This window comes from Pelobates fuscus, chromosome 9, assembly GCF_036172605.1.
Source record: "Pelobates fuscus isolate aPelFus1 chromosome 9, aPelFus1.pri, whole genome shotgun sequence".
In the NCBI taxonomy this organism is placed as follows: Eukaryota; Metazoa; Chordata; class Amphibia; order Anura; family Pelobatidae; genus Pelobates; species Pelobates fuscus.
In genome coordinates this window covers 77,047,569-77,073,820 of record NC_086325.1, presented here as the reverse complement: position 1 = coordinate 77,073,820, position 26,252 = coordinate 77,047,569, and positions in this window count along the sequence as shown.

Sequence of the window (26,252 nt, the reverse complement as noted above, 5' to 3'; positions counted from 1 at the left end):
ACAATCCAGATATCATAAATGCTCTGTCAGTGCCATGGAAGTTCAACCCTGCATATATCTTCCCACCAGTAGTTCTTATTCCCAGAGTGCTTCAAAAGATCAAGTTGGAAAGAGTAAGGATTATCTATATCATATAATGTTACTCGCAGTGTTTGACATCAGTATCTCTGTATTTTACTCTGGGTGGTCTTTGCTTGACTATTTTTATCACTGTGATTAGTCTATTCTATACAGAATTACTTTGAGCGAATTGTTCACATTTTCTCTTTCCTTTTTCCCCCATTTTTTAGGCTATTTATCATTTTTAAATGTAATTCTAATAAAGGTTATTTTTTAAATTTTGACTTACACCTTTGGACAGTTCAAATTCTCCTTTTTTCTAGTTACAATCTAAATAACTGTTTGATTTCAAATATCTAATTTGGGTCATTTTATTACTGCCTTCACTAAACTCACATTGCCTGTTTTTCTCTTATATTCTCTTATTAATCTGCATGACTTTTGAAGCAATAGACTATTTTGCTCACATGTTTAACCCCTTAAGGACCAAACTTCTGGAATAAAAGGGAATCCTGACATGTCACACATGTCATGTGTCCTTAAGGGGTTAAACTTGTGCATTAAATTATTTCATAACTTAAATATATTACTGACCCTTTAAAGCATTCAATCTTTGATGGGACTGTCCTGTGCAGAACATTTCTGTTAATCTTCACAAATGACCTTGTAATAAAATGCCTTCTCTATATACTCCTAATTTCGACCTCATCCATTGTAAACTAAGATGATAATGTAATCAAAAATAATCAATGAACATCACATCAGTTTACCACAATTAGTGTCAAAGTATATAAGATCAGTAATTAGAATACTAACATGATGGATCTTAGCATTGGACTTTTTTTCACAATGTATCCAAATTAATATTGACAAGTTAAATACATTAGTATGTAGAAGACTAGAATACACAAGTTAAATACATTAGTATGTAGAAGACTAGAATACACACTTTGGCCTAGCAAATAATTCTGGTGCTTTCTAGAATGTTGATTACTTTTCATGTCAACTATATTTATATTAACTGCAATCAAACTGTGTGATTTACACTTGCTGTGCTTTCTTGTGTATTAGTAGTGCAAATGTTCTTGTTTGTTAGTAGCCATGTGTAGTCATCTTTCTGTCTGCCCGCATCTCACATGCCTCACCCCTCTATCAGTCCCTGCATTGGCTTTCCTTAAGATCTAGGGCTCAATTAAAAATTCTGGTTCTTGCTTTCAAATCTCTACACAATGCTATTCCATTTTGAAGAAGCCTTGATAGATGAAATGCGTTAATGGTTTTAAAATATCATTCATTTGACAAGTCTTCACAAAAGTTTGTATATAGATTGATACATATGTCGATACAAAGATCATTACATGGATTATTACACGGGTTGTTGTCTGGGACGTTCCCTTATCTCCAAGTTTGACTCTATGTGTCTATATGGATGTGCGTTCATGAAAGCACGGTTTTGGACCGATAATATGTGTGCATGAGGGGATCCGATTGCGTGAGTTAAAACATAAGGGTCTCAACACTATAGGAGGATATACACAGTATCCAGTTTCCTTCAGATGTATAAGTAAATATAAAAGTAAATATATAGGCAATTAAAATAATCCATATTTTAAAGGAATTTTCAAGTAGTCTATCTACCTAAGCGGTTGTCTATCCTCCCTAGTCGAAGGTATACGGATAGTGGGAATGACAGGTGGTTGTGTAGTCATGTATTGTATAATAAAGCTTTGTGTGTCTGTTGTTCTGTCTCCGTTTCTGCGGTGTTGAAGCTACTGTCGTTAGGTTAGGGTTTCTGTATTAGCATTTGGTGAGCGTGTCGAGATTCATGAAACATCTCAGGTGTTTTGCTGATTATATATGTCAAGCCATGTTGACCATGTCTCTTCCAGTTTTCTCGTTTTTTGGTATGATTCGGAGGAGAGTACCTCAAATCTGTAATATTAATGTATTTTTTCCATTAATTCTTTGTTGGTAGGACAGTATGTGCTTTTCCAATGTGTTGCTAGAAGGTTCCTGGTTGCCAAAATGAGCAAAGGAGCGATTTTTTTGAGTTCCATTGCCCATGAATCTGGGAATAGTAGTAGTAGTCCCACCAAAGGTGTGATAAGATGGACAGTAGGTGTCAATTTGTTTAGTAGGTTTTGAGCATGTGTCCATAGGGGTTTGATATCTGCACATTCCCACCATATGTGGGACATATTGCCTTCTGAGGTTTTGAATCTCCAACATAGAGGGCTGACGTTGGGGAATATGGTGTGTAGTCTGTGTGGGGTGAGATACCATCTGTATTCCACTTTTTTATGTGCTTCTACATGAGATCCACAGGATGTAATACCTTTTTAGTGCTAATAGAGATTTGAGCCATTGTTCGTTTGAGAGTTTGGGCATCTTCTCGTTTTCCCATTGTGTTACGTACTTGAAGGTTCGAGGTGGGGCTTGGTCTAGTAGATTTTTGTAGCACAGGGACAAGGTTTTAGGTTTTGTCGGGGCAGAGTGGCATCTCTTAATCAGCGACTGTGTCAGCTTGTTGGATGTGGTCGTAGGTCTTGGTGTCGTTGCTACTTTAGTAAGGATGATGCTTTTCAGTTGTAGATACGTAAAAAGAAGAGAGTTTGGTAGTTGGTACCGCTGTTACAGATCCGGGAAGGGCATAGGTTCTGGATTTGGGTCACTCCCTTGGATGTCCAGGGTTTCAGTGATAGCCAAGGTGAGATCTCTTCCAGGGCTCTTAATGGAGCATGGATACTGAATTTCTTTGCATCTGTGGTGGGCAACCTCCAGTTGTCCCAAATTCGCAATGTCAGGGCAGTAGTGGGGTATAATGTGCACAGATGCGGTCTATAGGTTTTAGGGGACCATAGTATGTTCGTTTAAGGTCTGGGGTATATTACTTCGTGTTCCATATCCACCCACTGGAAGGTGTGTCTGGGTGTATGGAGTTTGATAGCTTGTTCTAGGATGGCTGCTTTGTAGTATGTTATCAGTTTCGGGAATCCAAAGTCTCCATCTGTCGGTGTAGGAGGGGAAGGGGGAGGTGTGTTTTTGCTTTGCCCTATAAGAATTTATTAAATGTGGCTTGAGTGGATTTGAACACCTGTGGTGGTATTTGCAAAGGTAACATTTTAAAGATATATAGTAATTTCGGTAATACCATCATTTTAGTAGCATGTAGTCTTCCTAGCCATGATAGGTGAACCTCTTTCCATTTCTGAAAGTTAGAGGTGCATACATGTACTAGTGTAGCATAGTTTAAGGACACCATAGTTTGTTTGTGGAGTGCAAGTTTTACTCCCAGATATGTGATGAATTTATCTCTACAGTGAAACTGGTGGGTAAGGCGTAGTTCTTGCACCGTTTGTGCTGGTATGTGAATCGGGAGTGATTGTGTTTTTGATTTGTTTAATCTATAGTACGAGACTCTGCTATAGTTATCCAAAAGTTGCAAGAGTTTTGGAAGGGAGGTCTGGGGTGCGCTCAGGGAGAGTAAAATGTAATCTGCGAACATGGCTAAACTGAAACTTTTGCTCTTGATTTGGATGCCTCAAATTTGTCGGGCTTGCCTAATTTTATAGGCTAGTGGTTCTAGTGATAGGATGAAGAGAAGGGGAGACAAGGGGCAACCTTGTCTTGTTCCATTGGTGAGATTAAAGGGCGATGAAAGGAAACCAGAGTGTGAGACCCTGGCTGTAGGGTTACTGTATAGTACCATGATCCCTTGTATGGAATTTTGTGGAAATTTACGACAGGAGCTAGGGGGGTGGAGAGACGTCCAAATCTCATGGCTGGGCCGCATAAATGCACTTAAAATGATGGCGCTGCCTAAGTTGCTGTATATTTTTTAGGATGCTTCCCATAAAGATCCCGAAAAGCTATTGTGCAAAGGCCCAAAAAATGTTTATGGATTTTATTTGGTCCAGAGGTAGGGCACGAGTAGCAAAGGAGGTGTTGCAGAGATCATTCCGGGAGGGGGGAATGGGGGTGCCTCAGATATGGGAGTATAGCAGAGCGGCTTTATTGGCCCAGGCAATCAATCTCCACGCACCAAATGGCCTGCTAAGTTGGGTAGACATGGAACGAAAACAAATGGTAGCAGACGCATTGCTAGCACATATGTGGACACCCTCCAAGCTGAGACCCTCATACCCTCATTTATATCCGACTACAAGAGCATCGTTAGATGTGTGGTCCACCTTCTACAAAAACCAATCCCATTCTAAGTTTCACAAATTGGCGCCTTTGGCTGCCTTAAAGACCATATCACCATGGCTTTCAATTAGACAGTGGGAAATTAAAGGGATCACAAAACTATCACATCTACTTCTAGGGGGGGAGCTGCTCCCATTCGTAACCTTACAGGAAACATATCAACTGCCAACAAAATTCACATTCGCATACTTGCAACTTAAAGGGGTGATTCTAGAACATGTTGATTATGGGAGAAAAGATACAAACCCCATTGACAGTGATGCACGGCTATTGCTTGCTTCATGCTGGGCACCACTGAAGCCCAAACTCCTGTCTTGCTGCTATAGAACCCTTGCCACCCCAAGCTCCAGAACTCCCATGTCACTAGAATCGCAATGGGAAAAAGAATCTGATAAGATAGTTTCCCAGGAACGGTGGATAAAACGTCTAAATGCACTGAGGGGGGTTACCAGGTGCTATTCACTAATAGAGGCTCATAGGAAACTTATTTATCGCTGGTACCTTACCCCTGATAGACTGAGCCGGATGTATGAAGGAGCGTCGGCGATATGCTGGCGATGTGGTCAAGAGAGGGGCACCATGACCCATATATGGTGGACTTGCCGAGCAGTTCAGTTGTTTTGGAAAGAGGTAGCGGAGATGGTGGAGACACTGCTGTTTGAGTTGCCTACAGAACCAGAAATATATCTTTGGCTGGAGTTCCCTCCTTGGGTGACCTTTCATCAGAGAGCCTTGGTGTCACATATAGCTCTTGCAGCCAGGGCATTGATAGCGCTTAACTGGAAATCCAACATCTGCCCGACAAAACAGGCACTAATAGACAGGATAAATCTCCACTATGCATATGAACGCATGGCGATCCTCTCTGAGAGTGCTAATTGTACCACTTCCAAGATATGGGATCCATGGGAAACTGTCTTTCTCCCAAATGTAGGGGGCAGCGACCCTAAAAACGAGAGTAACTAAGGGAATTCCTCTATCATGACATGTCCTTGCCGACCAAGTCCAAAATAACCCACTACTCACTGATTGCTTGCTACTTTATTGTATGTTCTTCTGTTTTCTTTTTATCTTCATTTTTTATTTTTTTTCCTTTTGTTTTCTCTGTTTAAGTTGATTAACTTCCACAAGGTAACAGACTTACTATAACACTGGCTTACCAAGGGAATACTGTTACCGATAAGGTAACCACTACTTATGCCGAAAGCAACACTTCCGAATCTCCCTAGAGCCAACTCTAGTTTGAAGTAGGCGGCTAACGCATATGAGCTAGACTGAGTTGTATTATAACCTCTTTAGGGGTACCTCGCACCAAAATATACTTACAGACGCAGGTAACAGAACCTGAATCCGGGTGCTAGGGATGAAAGGAAGAGGGGAGTAGGAAAACTGAAAACTTTGGTATCTTGAATGTTAAAATAACTACTAGAATGGTTATGTATCACATATGACAAATGTTTATGATATGACACCTTTCGTACCTTGAATGTTCAACTAAACAATAGAATGGCTATGTAACAAATACGACAAATGTTTATGATATGGCATATTGTGGATGTATGTACTTTATTGAAATCAATAAACTTCAATTATGAAAAAAAAACAAAAAGCAAACTATATACAATGTTGAGGTCTCCATCTCGAGACCTGGTTGTCTTCGCTGCCAGCAGGCAATAAAGCCCACATGGGGGGGGGGGGGAGAGTCTCTCCCTAATTTACGTGAATATTACATTAGTCTAGAAACCTATAGCACAGGTATAAAAATGTCAGTTGTCTGCATATTCCTAACTATGTCAAGGCATTATATACATATTTAGTTTAGTACTAGCTTAACCCCTTCCCGCCGTTACGACGTACCATGCCGTCACGCATTAAATGGGCTTTAAAGCCGTTGCGACGGCATGGTACACCGTAACGGCTGCAGCCCCCAGGACCTCGGCGGTACTCACCTCCGCCGCGATCCTCTTCTGGGGGGCTGCCTGAGAGCCCGGGCAGCCCCCTTCCGGCAAATGAGGCCCCCGGGGGCCATGTGATCGCTCTCAAAGAGCGATCACATGGCCCCCTATAGCTGGCTATGGATCTACCAGCAGGGGGACTGTTTGAAATATCAGACAGTCCCCCTGCTGGTAGGAAGAGTAAAAAAAATAAATTAAACATGTGTAAAAATAAATTAAATATATTTTTATATATATATAATATGTATATATATTATATATAAACATATTATATATATATGTAACGTCATTCTAAGTGTATTTTAATATTAATATTAGTACATATATTAATATTAAAATACACTTAGAATGACGTTACATATATATAATATGTATATATATTATATATATAATAGATGTACATATATATTATATATAAATACGTATAATTAAAATAATAAATAAATAAAATAATAAAATAAATAAATAAAATATTAAAACAAAATTTAATATAAATTATATATGCATATGTAATTTCATTCTAACTGTATTTTGTTATTAATATATATATATCGGTAACAGAATACACTTAGAATGACATTCTATATATATCTATCTATATATAAAATACAAATAACCGCAAATATATTTATATAGATAAATACATATAATTACATAAAAGATTACATTAGTATACACGTAGAATTTAAATACCTTTAAATGCATATATATTAAAATTCTACGTGTATATTTAAATAATCTTTTAATGTAATTATGTGATTTGATTAATTAAAATTTGATTGACATGCCTGACAACACAGGGAGAAAGTGCAGAGAATTTAATTCGCAAGCACTATATTTGACCCTGTAACTCTCCAAGACACCATAAAACCTGTACATAGGGGGTACTGTTTTACTCGGGAGACTTCGCTGAACTCAAATATTAGTGTTTCAAACTGGTAAATTGTATTACAACGATGATATTTTAAGTAAAAGTGAAGTTTTTCGAATTTTTTACAAGCGAACAGCACTTTTATGGTCTATATTATTGTTGTAATATGTTTTACTGTTTTAAAACACTAATATTTGTGTTTAGTGAAGTCTCCCGATTATAACAGTACCCCCCATGTACAGGTTTTATGGTGTTTTGGAAAGTTAGAGAGTCACATATAAGGCTTGCATTTCATTTTTTTTACATTGAAATTTGCCAGATTGGTTATGTTGCCTTTGAGAGCGTATGGTAGCCCAGGAATGAGAATTACCCCCATGATGGCATACCATTTGCAAAAGTAGACAACCCGAGGTATTGCAAGTGGGGTATGTCCAGTCTTTCTTAGTAGCCACTTAGTCACAAACACTGGCCAAATATTCGTTTTTTTGCTTTTTTCACACAAAAACAAATATGAACGCTAACTTTGACCAGTGTTTGTGACTAAGTGGCTACTAAAAAAGACTAAACATACCCCACTTTCAATACCTTGGCTTGTCTACTTTTTCAAATGCTATGCCATTATGGGGGTAATTCTCATTCCTGGGCTACCACACCGTCTCAAAGGTAACATTACTAATCTGGAAAATTTCAATTTAAAAATGGAATGTTCTATAATTGACCCTGTAACTTTCCAAAACAACATAAAACCTGTTAATGGGGGGTACTGTTGTACTCGTGAGACATCGCTGATTACAAATATGTGCATTTGTTTGCAGTAAAACCTAACAGTATTATGACATTCACAGTTAAAATGTCAGACGGAAACGCAAATTTAAAAATAAATCTTATTTTCTCACATTTTTTTTAATTTTATTCATAATAAATTATATTTCATATATAAATATTTGATATGGAATGAAAGCCTTGTTTCTCCTGAACAAAATGATATATAATAAGTGTGGGTGCATATAATTTGAAAGAGGGGAACTACGGGTGAACAGACATATAGCGCAAATTCCAGTTTTTGTTTACGTTTTGTTTTGATCAGAACGTGCACTATTGACTCCGTCCTGAAGGGGTTAACAACCTTAGGATCTTAGATATTATCTAATATAACACCCTCTCTAACAGTAGGGTTAGCTCAAATCTATTTGATGATTAATCGATATTACATGTAGAAAGGCACAGGTACAGTCTGTGAGGAGTGGAGATATCACCAGAGGGCATCTAGGGCCCGTGTGTATAATTGTGCAAGAGTCACTTAGCTGTAGCTGCAGTTTTCCAATCGTGGGGATCTTCATCGGAGAAGTAGAGAGTTGGCGTTTGGGTGTTGTCCCATTGGAGGTCTCGCCTGTTATGATTTTCCATTCTGTCAGTAGTTTTTCTCCATCTTCTGGGCTAAGTATATGTTGTTCCACGCCATTTCTCCTCACTAGGATTCTTGCTGGGAATCCCCATTTGTATGGAATGTCCGCTGCACGCAGAGCTCTTGTGCCTTGCATAAACGTTTTCCTCGTTGCCAGTGTGGTAGCTGACAGGTCTGTGTATAGTATCTGTGTATAGTATCTGGAAATACTTGTAATTTTCTGGCTGCTTGCATGAGTGCCTCCTTAGTTGTATAGTAGTGTACCCTAGTAATTGTATCTCCCGGTAGAGTGGATGTCAGGTTCTGGTCTCGGTAATCGGTGAATCCTGTCCAGCAGGAGGGCTGATTCTGGAATATCTGGTAGTAGCATTTTGAACATTGCAATTGTGAATTGCTCCAGGTCAGCCGGCTTAATGTCTTCTTGGATCCCGCGGATGCGGATATTGTTCGGCCTATACCTGTCTTGTGATCAGCAAGTTTGAGTATTATAGAGTTTAGTTTAGTGTCCACATTTTCGTAGGCCGCAGCCACATTGTTATGTGCGGATATGAGTTATTCTGTCTTTGTTTCTAAATAGTCAGTGCGCTCTCTGAGTGCTTGAACATCTGACCTTTTTTCTTTAGCCAGTTTGGTGAAGTCTGCTTGTAAGGAAGTTTGTAGTTCCAGCAGCATTTTTTTTTATTGGAGTCTGTGGCTTGGATTATTTTCGTCGATATGGATGTTTCATCGCTCCGGCCGGAGCTCGATGCTGGTGAAGTAGGTCGGTCGGCGCCATCTTGTGTGCGACGCTGCGGTAATTGCAAAGACGCAACTTGCATGGATGCCGGTTTTATTTTGCCTTTTTTGGCAGATCTTTGTGCCATCTCGTTGAGGGGGGATCTCTTGATGTGCTAAGATTGTTTTTCACGCTGTCCGTTTAGTATAATCGCTGTATTTGTCTGACTCTCTCTGGGAGCTGATCGTTCACACGTCCATCTTCTTGAACGGTCAGGCCACGCCCCACCAATTCTCTTTCTTTTGTCTTTTATATGCACTTTTTTATAAAAAATGTTTTTACAAAAAAAAAATCATTTTCTAACTATTCCTGGCATTTACAATTGATCCTGTACTCAAAGAAATCCTAGGTTGGGCTCATTTCACCAACGCTATTGCAATAGAGCAGTACCTTCTGCTCTACATTTGTGAGTATAATTTTATATATAATTTATATCTCATCCTTTACAAACTGAGAGCACTATTGTTGTTTCTTATATACCTTGGAGCTTTGGATACTCAGACCGGATTGACAGACACACCTCTCCACCATATCCATTAGCAGGGATTATACCACTATACGCCCTTCACTGCAGAGCTGGTGAAAGCTCTTTTAAATGTGAGTTTACTACCTTCTTTTTATCCATTTTACCCTTGAATTTAGACTTATTACACTAACGGTTGTTTGTCGTATCTCCCTTTTGTCTCTCCACATATCCGGATATTTTAACCTTCTGGACGGATAAACTCCTGAGGATTGTACCCCTATTTTATCCTGCTATATTAGTGAGACTTTTATATGAATATTTTATCATCCGGACGGATCAACTCCTGAGGATTGCACCGCTATTTTACCCTGCTATTTTAGTGAGACTTTTTATTTTCCAACATTCCATTTATTGGCACAGCCTTACTTTGTACTGTTGTATTACCATCTAGACCATTTGGTCTGTTTCCTAGTGTATATTCATTGTTACAAAACTTTGGTGCAGCCCTTACAGCCTTCTTATTTTTACATAATGCTACTCCCACCTATCTATCCTCCCTAATACACAAGTAAGTCCCGTCAAGGCCCCTACGCTCTGCAGAATACCTACATCTATCCTCTGTTCAACGTAGATATAAAAATTGTTAGGGATGAACAGCAGAAGGGTGTTTGAAATGTTGACATGTTATTAGAGTGTGAGCTCCTGGAACATAGCTGAATAAATAATCGACATTTAGTGTACATGTTTATAAGACAAATAAAAAAACTCTAACACATTGACTTCCTCAAGGACTGATTTTAAAAAACTCTCAATTAGATGCTATTAAAGAATTTGTATAGTCAACTAATGGTGAGCCAGTAGCTGTGGACTACAATTACCATTGAAGTCAGCCAGCAAAAGTCTTTCCACCTTTAATAATAGCGAAAAGAACAGAGGAAAAGAAGATGACAGCCTTTGTCATCTTATGACAGATTAGGTTCAACACATCGGCCAGTGACCTTTACAAGTGGTGGACAAAGTAAAATGTACACGTTGCTACGCAAACAGGCTTCTTGGCTGATAAATGTGCACATCCCATAGCTTTGTTTTTATGGCCTTGAAAACTCAAGGAAACCTTTTGAAAACACAGTTGACATAAGCACATAGAGAATGTTACTGTGACACATTCGGCATAACCTAGGTCATATTTAGCTTTTTACTGTTTGTTATGTAATGCCTTGCTTATATTAGAGGAAATTGCCTCTCTGTCACCGAAGCTAAGGAAAAAGCACGTTGCTGTCTTAATATTCTCATCTCTGACAAAATCTGTTAAAATGGAAAATTACTGCAGCGTGAAGATCAGACCAAAGGCACTGACAGGGTGAAGCAGGTTCAAATCAGCTTTGATTAATCTATGTTCTTTGATTTGAAATTGGTAGGTGCCAAATTGGTGAAGATTGTGAAGGCTGTATATTTTTTGCATAGCATTATTTTGTACTTAATGCTTTTTATGATAATGAACTTCTACGCAATAAAGATTCTGGCTTCATTATATTACATTATAGAAGAAGTAGTAATACAGCACTAGAAACACAAATAAAATAGGCAGCAATATTGTTAAAAGCATGTAACCCTTTAAAATGATCCAAAGAGAAAAATACAGTCGAAGAAAAGATCAACATTGCAACAAAACACAATGCAGCAATTTTGCTTGTAGGTCTTGTAGTAACAATGCATCTAAAAGAAAAGGAACCAAGTAAATATAGTGTATATCCATAAGTGCTACAGTATACAGTAAACAATGAAATAGCAGGTATCATACTAACATGGTGAAGAGCTAAAAGAAAATTCTAAGCTCACCGATAGTTAACAGTGGCAATATAGACCCAAGGATTGAAGTTGATTTCAATGGAGTAAATATGTAAAGTGGATTTCAATGGAGCACATTGGAAAGAATCCCAATGGCATTTTATTGTAAATAACTGAGGACTTATATTCATGATAAATCACAGTTGGAACTCTTTGCATCTCATGTTTACATATTTACTCAATTGGAATCCACGGGCAGGAGGTCTATGTCAACAGTGATGACTGCCTCTGAGATTGACCTGTGGTTTTAGTTAGTTTAGTTTTTTTTTTTAACTATATACTGTTGCAATTACATTCTTACTTAAGTAAAATCATTTCTGAATGTTTACACTTCCATAGTTTGTCTGTAGGAAAACATGGTCTAGTACTTACCTGCTACCAACTATCCCCTTCCTGATATCAATATTTCATGGATTTTGTTAATCATAGAGAAATTGTTGGTATCAAGAATGCAGATTGCGTAATCGACAGTGAGTAGGAAGTCTAAAAGTGGGTTATCATACCAAAACACCACATGCACTTATACCATTTGTGGCAACTTTCGAGGTTTCTAGAACGTAATTTTGTTTTGGAAATGTGAGGTATGTTGGAAGCCTGGGCAGCTATCTCTTTACACTCCATTCACAGATGGATCCAAGCAGATTACACTATTTGATTCATAGAATAACTGACCTACCATTCGAAACAAACACAGAATTCCTAGGATAATATTTGAAATTTATAGTTAGATGTGCTCTGCTCTTCCTTATTTTCATATTTCAGATAATTTATTTTGCACTAATGACTGTGTAGAAACTGCACATTGCGTGGCTTGTGTGCACTCTGTATTCTGGTTTTATTTATCTACCACCTATTGTACCTCACTCCAAATGTCACATAACTAAGGGTAACTAAACAATCTTTCGGTTTTTATCATCCACATGTCATTTTTAGTTGTTCAATTCCTATTCCTTGCTAACTTCACTAAAATAGTTTCTCTGTTCACTCTCTGTACAATTGTCATTGATCCAACTGTTATTACATGAATCCGCACAATCTCATCTGTAAAACTAAACTGTTTCAATAAAAACAGATTGACAAATATTGACAGGTCACAGCATCCGGTAACAGACCAAGGAAATAAAATGATGAGCTGTGACCATTCTGTCTTGATGAAAGGCAAGTGAAATGCAGTGTTTGCAGAACAATAACAAAAAAAAATTAAATTAGCGCTAAACAGTCTCTCTTCTTAGACTATCCCCAGCTGGTAAGCTCAGATAAAGGTAAAGGGCAAAAATTGATTTTTGGAAGAATGGCTGCAAGTGTTTATGAATTGATTAACTGAATATATCTGGAGTGGAACATCATGTTCCATTAAAACATGAAGAATGTAGACCTTGATTACTGCAGAGGAAAGGAATTTTTATATCCAGAACAATACAGATTTGAAATTATCTGATTAAGTATGTGGTTTTATAACACTTTGTATTGATTTTTTTAAAAATGGTAAAGATGCTTTACTGGCAAAAATAATTATCTGATTATCTCCCTTTACAGCTTTTGACTCGAGCATAAATCAGATTACTTTCTGGCATTTGACAATGCATTTTTCCACATTTTGTGCCACAATTGGAAATCACTCAAAACTTGAATTTTGCTTTTTGGCTCATACAGAGATGTGTGAAGTGCTGAACTTGAAGAGGTTATGCACTAAAGTTTGACTGATCCTGTTCCAAATGGGGTTAAACCATTTGGCTGTATATAGCGCCATTTGGACTTCAAAGTTCAAACGTTGTTCACACTACAGGGAGTGCAGAATTATTAGGCAAGTTGTATTTTTGAGGATTAATTTTATTATTGAACAACAACCATGTTCTCAATGAACCCAAAAAACTCATTAATATCAAAGCTGAATATTTTTGGAAGTAGTTTTTAGTTTGTTTTTAGTTATAGCTATTTTAGGGGGATATCTGTGTGTGCAGGTGACTATTACTGTGCATAATTATTAGGCAACTTAACAAAAAACAAATATATACCCATTTCAATTATTTATTTTTACCAGTGAAACCAATATAACATCTCAACATTCACAAATATACATTTCTGACATTCAAAAACATAACAAAAACAAATCAGTGACCAATATAGACACCTTTCTTTGCAAGGACACTCAAAAGCCTGCCATCCATGGATTCTGTCAGTGTTTTGATCTGTTCACCATCAACATTGCGTGCAGCAGCAACCACAGCCTCCCAGACACTGTTCAGAGAGGTGTACTGTTTTCCCTCCTTGTAAATCTCACATTTGATGATGGACCACAGGTTCTCAATGGGGTTCAGATCAGGTGAACAAGGAGGCCATGTCATTAGATTTTCTTCTTTTATACCCTTTCTTGCCAGCCACGCTGTGGAGTACTTGGACGTGTGTGATGGAGCATTGTCCTGCATGAAAATCATGTTTTTCTTGAAGGATGCAGACTTCTTCCTGTACCACTGCTTGAAGAAGGTGTCTTCCAGAAACTGGGAGTCGAGCTTGACTCCATCCTCAACCCGAAAAGGCCCCACAAGCTCATCTTTGATGATACCAGCCCAAACCAGTACTCCACCTCCACCTTGCTGGCGTCTGAGTCGGACTGGAGCTCTCTGCCCTTTACCAATCCATCCATCTGGCCCATCAAGACTCACTCTCATTTCATCAGTCCATAAAACCTTAGAAAAATCAGTCTTGAGACATTTCTTGGCCCAGTCTTGACGTTTCAGCTTGTGTGTCTTGTTCAGTGGTGGTCGTCTTTCAGCCTTTCTTACCCTGGCCATGTCTCTGAGTATTGCACACCTTGTGCTTTCGGGCACTCCAGTGATGTTGCAGCTCTGAAATATGGCCAAACTGGTGGCAAGTGGCATCTTGGCAGCTGCACGCTTGACTTTTCTCAGTTCATGGGCAGTTATTTTGTGCCTTGGTTTCTCCACACGCTTCTTGCGACCCTGTTGACTATTTTGAATGAAACGCTTGATTGTTCGATGATCACGCTTCAGAAGCTTTGCAATTTTAAGAGTGCTGCATCCCTCTGCAAGATATCTCACTATTTTTGACTTTTCTGAGCCTGTCAAGTCCTTCTTTTGACCCATTTTGCCAAAGGAAAGGAAGTTGCCTAATAATTATGCACACCTGATATAGGGTGTTGATGTCATTAGACCACACCCCTTCTCATTACAGAGATGCACATCACCTAATATGCTTAATTGGTAGTAGGCTTTCGAGCCTATACAGCTTGGAGTAAGACAACATGCTCAAAGAGGATGATGTGGTCAAAATACTCATTTGCCTAATAATTCTGCACACAGTGTATTTCAGCCAGACCAAACTTAGCCGCAGTCAGTACTGGCAGTAATGTAACTGGAAATTAGCAGATATGCAGCAGGTTGGGGTATAGGAAGAGTTAGAACCTCCTTTACAGAAATATGGAATTTTGCTAGGAATTATATTACTCTGAGATTATGTAAATATGAGGCGGTGGAAATACATTGTTAAACATTATAACATATTACAACTTTAAAAACAGTATTTTGTATAGCTTGTAGTACTTCTTTATGTCTTTACTGCTGTATTTTGTTTAAATCGAAAACCTCTTTTCATTGATACACCCAATAAAATGAGCAGCATTTTTCAAAGACATTGAGCACTCTACTGGATTTTAAAAGCACACACATGCACACACCCAAACACAATATTATGAAATTGCTGTGTACTAGGAATCTACAAGATAGAAACACCATCATTGGTACCATTAAACACTCCATTATACACATATTTTCTGGATGAGAGACCCCTCAGTTCCCAGATGGTTTAACGTCTTACCTGGGGTCCACTGAACACCCCCACTACTGACAATGGAATGCAAGTTGCTCGCTGTCTGAACTAAGCTTAGCAGTACAGGCTTTAGCTTATTCATTGAGAGCTATCAGCTGATGCTCTCAGCCAATGACGCAGGGCTCAGTAGTACTAAGGAAAGCTCCTGTTTAGGAGCAATTGTGGAGGTGGGGAGCAGCACCTGGCACAAACAGTTTGACTGCATGCAATCAGAGGGGGGACTTCAGGGCACTCCTGGAACCATTAACAACTACAGTGAACTATATTCCTTTTAAAGGATCACTCCACAAACCACTACAGCCCAATATAGAGCTTATAGTGGCAGTAGTATTCTAGCACTGTCCCAGGGTAAGTAGCTAAATCACTTTAGTATGTTTGACAACTTATCTGGGTCCTACAAGAGAATCTGGTTAGTTCTATGCAGGGCTGTATAGGACAGTGCTCTCAGCTAGACATGTGCAATTCGTTTTGGTCTGAATTTAAATTCGGATGAATTTTGGCGATTCGGACATTCGGATGCTTCCAAATTGCCGAATTTTGGAAGTACCGAACCGAATTTCCGAAGTGCTTCTAATTTCTGAAAAGTGGTAAAACAGGAGAGAGAGGGAAAATTAAGGGAATGATGATAGGAATCTAACCCTACTCCTAACCCTACTCCTACCACTAACCATTACCCTAACCCTACCCCAAACCCTAACAAGGTTAGGGTTTTGAGTGGGGTTAGGGGTAGGGTTAGGGAATTGCCAAAGTCCTGAATTTCCGAAGTCCCGAACCAAACCAAATGTGTTTTGCCCATGCAGATCCCTACTCTCAGCCAATTAATGTGGTCCTGTATTGGCCTTGCATTATTCTTCAGAGCAAGAATCAAAGGAGGTGGTTCTATAAGAATGAGGCAGAGCTATAGTCCTGCATATAGGCAAAGGTCATGAGAATTGCATTACAGTTTCTTCTTTGGCCAGCATGTTTACCATATATGTTTACACTCACATTGCACCAATCATCCAACATTGCAAAGTGTATTATAATGAATTATGCATGTATGCACTACAAATCATAGTAGTAGACTGTATTTGCTGGCTAGCAATGACTAACGACTTTTTAATTTTATTAATTGTGAAATTGTTTTACTGAAAAACCCTGCAAATGGCTTTGAAGTTAACTGCCGGAGATCCAGGACACAATGTCCACACTGCAATCATTATTTTATTGAAGAGCTAAATTCACGTCTGAAGACAAAATGGGCACAGTTGTACAAAACGACTGCAGTGTGAAAAAGAGAAATAATGAGATTTTCACTAGGAACTGACAAATCCCAGGATTTTTAGTATTATGCTTACTTATCCCTTTATTTAGTAAACATGAATTTTTGAGGTTTGAAAAAATGATATTCATTTTAGAAAGCCATTGCCCACGAAAGCTCCTGCATTAAGCTAAGCAGGAAGTTTCCAGCTCCAAAGCAGGAAGTGGCAGGTGAGAGGTGCCTGATGCACCCAGGCTTAGACAGACTAACTACTTACACCTGGGGACGCCAGGGCACTACAACCACTATAGCAAACTGTAGTAGTAGTATTCCTTTTATAACTTTTCAAAGGGAGCAGTGAGGATTTACTAAAGGATGGGTGTAAACTATTCACTTTCTTCCAAGTCTTTCTCCCACTTATGACCCAAGGAAATATGATAAAAATAAAATATTGGATCTGCTATATAATTCTTTCAGAAATGAGGAGTGTGTGTCATGCTGGTCAGTAGACTTGGTGACTCTACATGTTAGAATGCATAGGTATAGAATTTTGAGCTATTGTAAGAAAAGGATATTTTCAATAAAGAAGGAGGTGACTGTTTAGAAATAATTGGAGTAAACTAAGTCCGAGGAGTAGCAACATGATGGAAAGTGGACTGATATGTGGAAGATACAAAGTATGTTCAACTATTGGTTGCTTTGCTATAACGTAATTACTGCAATGCATCTCTGGATATTTTTCTTTCCAAGAAAAACAAATGTTGGCAATAGTACTAGTCTGTTGGAATAGCAAGTCTGTTTGTTGATGCCAGCTCAACCACTTTGTACCCACCCCAGCCCTCATTCATTCTTATAGAACAGCAGTAAACTCCATAGATTCCCCACTTCCCTTTTACTCAGCCAGATAATCACAAAGTCTAGAGTTTAGGCTCACTGATACTATACTTCACTATGGTTTTGTACTTTAATTTCATTTTGTAGCTTCATGCTTTGAACCTTCTGGGGATTGTTTACAGCTCTGACACTGAAAAATGAGCCTGATTACTGAACCTGCAAACACCAGTGTCCACAGAGGCAAGTTCGACAGCTAATTAGCTGTATATTACCTGTCCTTCAGCAATGTTTGCTGGAGCATTTAGATTTTGCCCCTGGTAATTATTTGTTTCTATGTTGTCTTTCTGGTTTTGTCTTGATATACAAACTTACGTTAACTTGTCACAGAAATTCTAGTTGGCAGAAATAGAGGGATAGAAAACAATATTCACAGACATTAGAATGGCTTAAAGGAACACACCAAGTACTCTAATGACTATAGTGCAATAAAGTGATTACAATACCAGGAGTTCCCTAGTGTCTCCTCAGTGTAAGTAGGGCAAACTATTTTAGAATGCTTTGACTTCTTACCTGGGGTCTACCGAACACCAATCCATTACTCTCAGATAGCTGAAACTTCTCTGCCAGAGCTAAGCTCAGCATTCCAGCTGACACCCTCAGCCACTGAGCTGGTCCTGTAGGACTTTGTTCAGGAGAGCTAAAGAAAACTAATTCTTGAAGGTTCTGGAACAAAATAGATGGACCAGGTGTAAGAAGCCAAACAATTATAGAACAATTCAAATACTTAGAATGGGTATATGCAAGTGTACTCCTGGCACTGTAGTAATTGTGGTGCTTGGAATGTTTCTTTAACAAGACAGAGACATCTCCTTGAACAGGGGTCCTCAAACTATGGCCCTCCAGATGTTGCCAAAAAAAATCAATCTAATTGTCCCCCAAAACAAGGAGAGAAGGTGCCTGTAGCAAGTGTGTTAAAAAAATGATAAGCTTAGAGGCATGTCTACAAATGCACGCAGTTTAGGGAATAAGATCCATGAACTTGTGGCAATAATGGCAACTGATAATGTAGATTTAGTCGCCGTTACTGAGACATGGTATAATGAGAAAAATGACTGGGACATGGCAATACCAGGGTACTCTTTATATAGAAAAGACAGGGAAGACTAGGAAGGGGGAGGGGTGGCCCTGTATGTGAAGGATAGCATAAAATCTAGCCTAATAAAAGTTAGTGAGGCGAACATAGAGTCAGTTTGGGTTACGTTAGAATTTGGTAATCACACAGTAACTCATGTAAGTGTGATTTTATAGGCCCCCAGGACAAATAGAAGAGTTAGATAATCTACTAGTTGAGGAAATAGCTAAAATGACAATGAAGGGGGAAGTTATGATCATGGGTGACTTTAATCTTCCTGATGTGAATTGGAAAACCAAAATAGCTGATTGTGCCAGGAGCACACATATTCTAAATTCCCTACTGGGATTGTCTTTAAATCAAGTCCTTGAGGAGCCAACCTGTAAAGAGGCCATACTAGATTTAGTGTTAACAAATGGAGATTTGGTATCAGATATTACTGTAGGTGACAGTTTAGGATCCAGTGATCATCAGTCAGTGTGGTTTAATATAAGAACAGTGACTGAGTCACACCACACAAAAACAAAAGTTTTAGACTTTAAAAAAACTGACTTTTCTAAAATTAGATATGTGTAAAGGAGTCATTATCAGACTGCAGCAATTTAAATGGAGTCCAAGAGAAATGGGATTATTTAAAAGTTGCACTGCTGAAGGCAACAGAAAATCGCATTAGGCTTGTCAGTAAAAGCAAACAATTCAAGAAACCATTGTGCTACTCCACAGATGTGGCCACAATTTAAAAAAAACAAAGTTAGCATTTAGTAATTATAAAAAAAAAAAAAAAAACAGAGTGAGGAAGACAGAATAATCTATAAGATTAGGCAGAAAGAGGCTAAGCAAGTTATAAGAACTTCAAAATCATACACAGAAGAGAAATTAGCACAGTGAGTAAAAAAAAAAGGGGGGGACAAAACATTTTTTTAGATACATAAATGAGAAAGGGAAAGTAAAACAAGGATTAGTTAGATTAAAAACAAAAGAAGGAAGGTATGTAGAAGAGGATAGCTGACTGCCTCAATTAATATTTTTGTTCAGTATTTACAGATGAAAATGAAGGAAAGGGACCTCAGTTGGGAAAAAGGACACATGAGTAATTTAATACATGTGAGTTTAAAGAGGAAGAGGTTTTATTTCAACTGTCAAAAAGTAAAGACAAATCAATGAGACCTGATGGAATACACCCAACGTTATTAAAAGAGCTTAGTGGTGTATTAGCAAAACCATTAACAGATTTATTTAACCAATCATTGTTAACAGGAGTAGTCTCAGAAGATTGGAAGTTAGCGAATGTTGTGCCCATTCACAAAAAAGGTAGTAGGGAGGAGTCGGGCAACTATAGGCCAGTAAGCCTTACTTCAGTAGTGGGGAAAGTAATGGAAACCATGTTAAAGGATAGGATTGTTAAACATATAAAAACACATGGATTTCAAGATCAGAGACAACATGGGTTTACTTCAGGGAGATCATGCCAAACTAATCTATTGATATTTTTGATTGGGTAACTAAAATAATAGATCAGGGTGGTGCAGTAGACATTGCTTACCTAGATTTCAGTAAGGCTTTTGACACTGTTGCACATAGAAGGCTTATCAATAAATTGCAATCTTTAAGTTTTGATTCCAATATTGTGGATTTGGTAAGGCAGTGGCTGAGTGGCAGGCAACAGGGGGTTGTAGTCAATGGAGTATATTTGAAGCTTGGGCTTGTCACCAGTGGGGTACTTCAGGGATCTGTACTTGGACCCATTCTCTTTAATATTTTTATTAGTGATATTGCAGAAGGTCTTGATGGTAAGGTATGTCTTTTTGTTGATGATACTAAGATATGTAACAGGGTTGATGTTCCAGGAGGGATAAGCCAAATGGCAAATGATTTAGGTAAACTAGAAAATTGGTCAGAGTTGTGGCAACTGACATTTAATGTGGGTAAGTGCAAGATAATGTATCTTGGACGTAAAAAGCCAAGGGCAGAGTACAGAATATTTGATAGTCCTAACCTCAACATCTGAGGAAAGGGATTTAGGGGTGATTATTTCTGATGACTTAAAGGTAGGCAGGCAATGTAATAGAGCAGCAGGAAATGCTAGCAGAATGCTTGGTTGTATAGGGAGAGGTATTAGCAGTAGAAAGAGGGAAGTACAGAACACTGGTGAGACCTCACTTGGAGTATTGTACGCAGTACTAGAGACCATATCTCCAGAAGGATATTGATACTTTAGAGAGAATTCAGAGAAGGGCTACTAAACTGGTTCATGGATTGCAGGATAAAACTTGGGTTAAAGGATCTTAACATGTATAGCTTGGAGGAAAGACGAGACATGGGAGGATATGATAGAAACATTTAAATACATAAAGGGAATCAACACAGTAAAGGAGGAGACCATATTTAAAAGAACAAAAACTACCACAACAAGAGGACATAGTCTTAAATTAGAGGGGCAAAGGTTTAAAACTAATATCAGGAAGTATTACTTTACTGAGAGGGTAGTGGATGCATGGAAAAGCCCTCCAGCTGAAGTGGTAGAGGTTAACACAGTAAAGGAGTTTAAGCATGCATGGGATAGGCAAAAGGCTATCCTAACCAAAAGATAAGGCCAGGGACTAATGAAAGTATTTAGAAAATTGGGCAGACTAGATGGGCCAAATGGTTCTTATCTGCCGTCACATTCTATGTTTCTATGTTTACAACTCCCATGATTCTTTGAATTACATAGATAGCCAGAGAATCACAGGAGTTGTAGTTTAGCAACAACTGGGGGGCTGGAGTTTGAGGACCCCTGTCCTAGAAGGTGGTAACACAAATTGGCAAATGTTAAAAATATAGTCCAATCCTTCAATTTTATAATCCGTTTCCTTTTTATTGTAAACTTTATATGCCTATGCCTACATGTCTGTTACTAAATGTAGTGCTTTATACATATACATCTTTATACTAACTTATTTGTATGGTTTATTTGTATTTGTGGTTTTTGAAACTTTGCAACACTTCAATAAAACTGCTTAAAACTAAATATAAAATAAATCATGGTCAAGGTTAAAAGAATCCAGAAATAAGAATTGGGATTAAAACATGCCATTAAATCAGTGCAAACAGTAGGTACAAAAAAAACCCTAGATAATCCAAGGCCTGAAAAGCACAGGTTTATATAGACATATTTCATGTGAGGTTAATGTATAATTAATAGTCCTGTACTGTAATTTCTATTATGAGCAATACTGTTTTTGTCCACCAGATGGTGAATCACCCACAGCTTGAATCTTGGCTGCATTAAAGGAGCACTAGAGTGCCAGGAAAAAACCCCACTAGAGGCTGGATTAACCCTGCAATGTAACCATAGCAGTTTTATGTTTTCAACTAGGGGGGACCTGTCACCCAGACCACTTCATTGAGTTGAAGTGGTCTGGGTGCCTATACTGGTCCTTTAAGCATGTGTTTTGAACAGGCTGCACTGATGTCATGATGGCTTTCAGAGTGGACGTAGCTTGAGAAGGAGCCACAGCAAAGAGCACAGAACACTTTGACAGATTCTTGCAATATCCTGCAATCAGATCTTGAAAAAAAAAATAGTCTTGATATCCAACAGAGCTCTTTCATGCACAGAACATTACATTGTTTTGTTTCTCCCCGGCACAACCCTTTACCTTGCAGAAAACCTACCAGGAAGGTTAGCTTCCCAAGCCTTAATTTTGTAAGAAACATCTCTTCTGTGCATACACTCTGGGTTTTGCCTCACTTCCAAAAAGTCTAAAAATTAAAAGGTCGCTGCACAGAGTTACAGTACTACAGCAATTTAAAATAAAGCATATTTTGTGAATATGAAATAATAAGCAAGATGTGCTCAGTCAGGAAATATTCAGCGGTATCAGTCTGATATGTATATTTTTAGATTCTTTCTGTAATGGCACAAGCAAGCAAAAACATTTTTGAGACCCGAGTGGGGATTAACCGAAAAGCAAGCTATTGAGGACAATAGAAGTCTTATGAATCTGGCCACTTTCTGAAGGCATACCATAGGATAATGAAGAGGTCTTCTGATGTCATTTCTAAGATTAGAAACCATGTGGATTGAAGCCATTGTGAAGCCAAGGAACTGGTTAGCTTGCGTAGGTTACCGAATCGACTTCTCCACATTGATTATGGAACCCAGATCTTGCAAAAGGTGCACCACCAATGAAGTGCGAGAGCACAGAGTTTCTGGACCTTTGTATGACACGAGTATGTCATCCAGACAGATGATAGAGCATATCTAACGGGTGGGGAGGGAAGTCGTGAATGAGCTTAGGTTGAAAGGAATGCAAGTGAATTTCCATAAGTGGCTATTCCACAGCAATTAAATAGCTACTATGGTATGCATCCTTAAGTTCATCCTTAAGTTGAGAACCAGTAACCATTGCATAATAAGTCTCATAGCAGATTCCCTCTGCCTTGAAGTAAGCAAGCTACAAACATGTTGAGGGCTCTGAAATTGGCTGAGTGATAGTCTTCTGAACTAGGAAAATGTTGCTGAGAAAAACAGGGAAACCCAAGGCTGGCAGAATAATCCTGCCTTATAAACTGATCAGTTATTTGCAGATTAATATATTTTGTTTGCTACTGACACGAATAGGAGTAGGAGGAAGTAATTGGACTGGGGAGTACACAAAGTATATGAGGAAACCAGTTACTGTCTGTAGAATCAAGTGATCATTCATTATTATTATTATTTATATAGCGCCATCATTCCGTAGCGCTGTACAATGGGTGGAGTAACAGACATGTAATTGTAACCAGACAACTGGACATATAGGAACAGAGGTGTGGAGGGCCCTGTTCAATGAGCTTGCATGCTAGACACAAAGGGTAAAAGTAGAGGTATGAAGTAGGTTGTTAGAAAAGTATTCACTGAGGGCTTAGTAGGTAATTTTTGACAGTTGCAGGAGAGGAGTCATGGGGGTGGGGGATAAACCCTGCTAACAGTTTAATTGATATGCTTTCTTGAAGTAAGTTTTCAATGATTTTTTGAATGAGTGGAGACTGGTTAAATGTCTTATGGAGAAGGGAAGGGACTTCCACAGAAAAGGTGCAGCCCTGGAGAAATCTTGGAGGCGAGCATCAGAGGTGGGAGTACTGACAGAGGATAGACGTAGGTCTTTGGCAGAGTGTAGGGGCCTCAACGGGACATACTTGTGTATTAGGGAGGATAGGTAGGTTGGAGGGAGACAGACACGGGAGTAGCAACACTTGAACTCATGAGACTGGACCACCGAGGAAGAAAAGAGGTTAACCTGCGTGCAATGGCTGTATGAGAAAAAAGTTGGGTGCTTTCTTTAACACATCTGCCACAGGAAGAATCTTTACATGGTTAGAAGCAATAGCAAACTATTTATCACACAACTTCACTTAAAGCATGCGGTCCTATCACCACATAATTATGGTACCATTGTTTTAACCTCTTTGCAGCTAGGAGGATCAGTAACGAAGGGTAAGTGATTATGAAACAGTCTGTCTTGCAGTAACATTCTAGATGACACACAACAATGTGCACTTTGGAAAGACTGCTTTTGGATGCTTTTTGCATTAATGCTGCTGCATCTTAAGTTGATCACCACCAGCTCTCTCCTGACTCGACAGTGAACCAAGGATTATACTGGCCGTTTCAAGCTAGTCCAGAATATCTGGGATATGTGCCAACTCTGGTGTGTTGGGACTATGCCAGAGCATTTGGTTTATACAGTGCACTGATGTGGGGCATAAGTTGCTCTTCAAGATGAACTGTTGCTTCTCTGGAACATACACCACTGAATAAAACAAAATCACTGAAAACAAGTGTTAATCTTTTTTTTATGATATGCTCTGTTTAAATTTATAAAAAAAAAAATATTTAGCAAATGCAATCATAATCAAATTCAGACAAGGCAAAGGCAGATCAAACATTACAAATGAAGGAGAGAAACAGACATACCATAACATTTCTCTCCTCTATATTCTTTCTCTAGACGAACTGCCAGAAGGACAGAGCTTATAACAATGGTTGATAAGTAAAAAATGGAGGTCCTCAGTTGCAAGATAAAGAGGTGTGAATTTCTATTTATTTTTGTTTAATCTTTTTTTAATTTTTACACCTTACAAATACATATTTGATAAAAAAAATAGGGATATGTAAACATAATTTCCGAAAGTGGAAATTCAAAGCAATTGTGGGCACCTGTTTTAACCCCTTAAGGACACATGACATGTGTGACATGTCATGATTCCCGTTTATTCCAGAAGTTTGGTCCTTAAGGGGTTAAAGAAGGAAATTATGGAAGTGGAAAATGTACTGAGCTATATGGCTGTATTGGGCCAAGTGCTGTATTTGAGTACTACTTTTTATATGTCTATTAATTTGTTAATTGACTTTCTATGTAAAGTTATTGTGAACTAAATTTCTTATCTGGCGCAGCCAACCACTGGAGTTATATTCCACCTTAGATGTTTTGCAGGTGGTTGTCTCACTACCATATTACATAAAACATATATTTTAAATGCCATCAGCCCCAGCCAGCATATAATTTTACAGAGCTTAATAGCAGTTGCGGTCCAGCAAGGGCAAACAACTTCTTGCACTTAATTTTATAGATTCCAAACCGTATTGTGTACTTTTATTCCTATGACCTCTAGATCTAGGAAGGGCAGTAATAAAAAAAAGTAACTGATTTATGTTTTTTTCTGTATCGGGGAGCTGAAGAGTTTAATTGCTTGAGAGTCAAACAGCAGAAACTTTGACACTATACGTGTAACCCATCCAGTCACGAACAGCATGTCTAAGGTGAATTTTGTAATGTATGCTGGTATAGTCATATCGCAATGTGTGATGGTATAGTCATATAGCAGGTTATGATTTCATATTTTGTATAATGTATACTGGTGTAGTGATACTGCAAAGTATTCTTTTATAATCATATCACTATGTATGCTGCATATCACAATATCACAATGTATGGTGTTCTAGTCATTTCACAATGGATTTTCAAATTCACAAAATCTGAATCCGAACAACAAATCTGATCTAATATATTATTATTATTATTATTGCCATTTATATAGCGCCAATAGACTCCGTAGCGCTTTACAATAATATGAGAGGGGGATGTAACTATAAATAGGACAATTACAAGAAAACTTACAGGAACAATAGGTTGAAGAGGACCCTGCTCAAACGAGATTAGTCTATAGGAGGTGGGTAGAGATGTCCCGAATAGTTCCTGGCGATCATAGCTTGTTCGCCACGGCGGACGAACATATGCGATGTTCGATCCGCCCCTATTCGTCATCATTGAGTAAACTTTGACCCTGTACCTCACAGTCAGGAGACACATTCCAGCCAATCAGCAGCAGACCCTCCCTCCCAGACCCTCCCACCTCCTGGACAGCATCCATTTTAGATTCATTTGGAAGCTGCATTCTTAGTGAGAGGAGGGACAGTGTAGCTGCTGCTGATTTAATAGGGAAATCGATAGCTAGGCTAGTGTATTCAGTGTCCACTACAGTCCTGAAGGACTCATCTGATCTCTGCTGTAAGGACAGCACCCCAAAAAGCCCTTTTTAGGGCTAGAAAATCAGTCTGCTTTTCTTTTTATTTTTCCTGTGTAATCT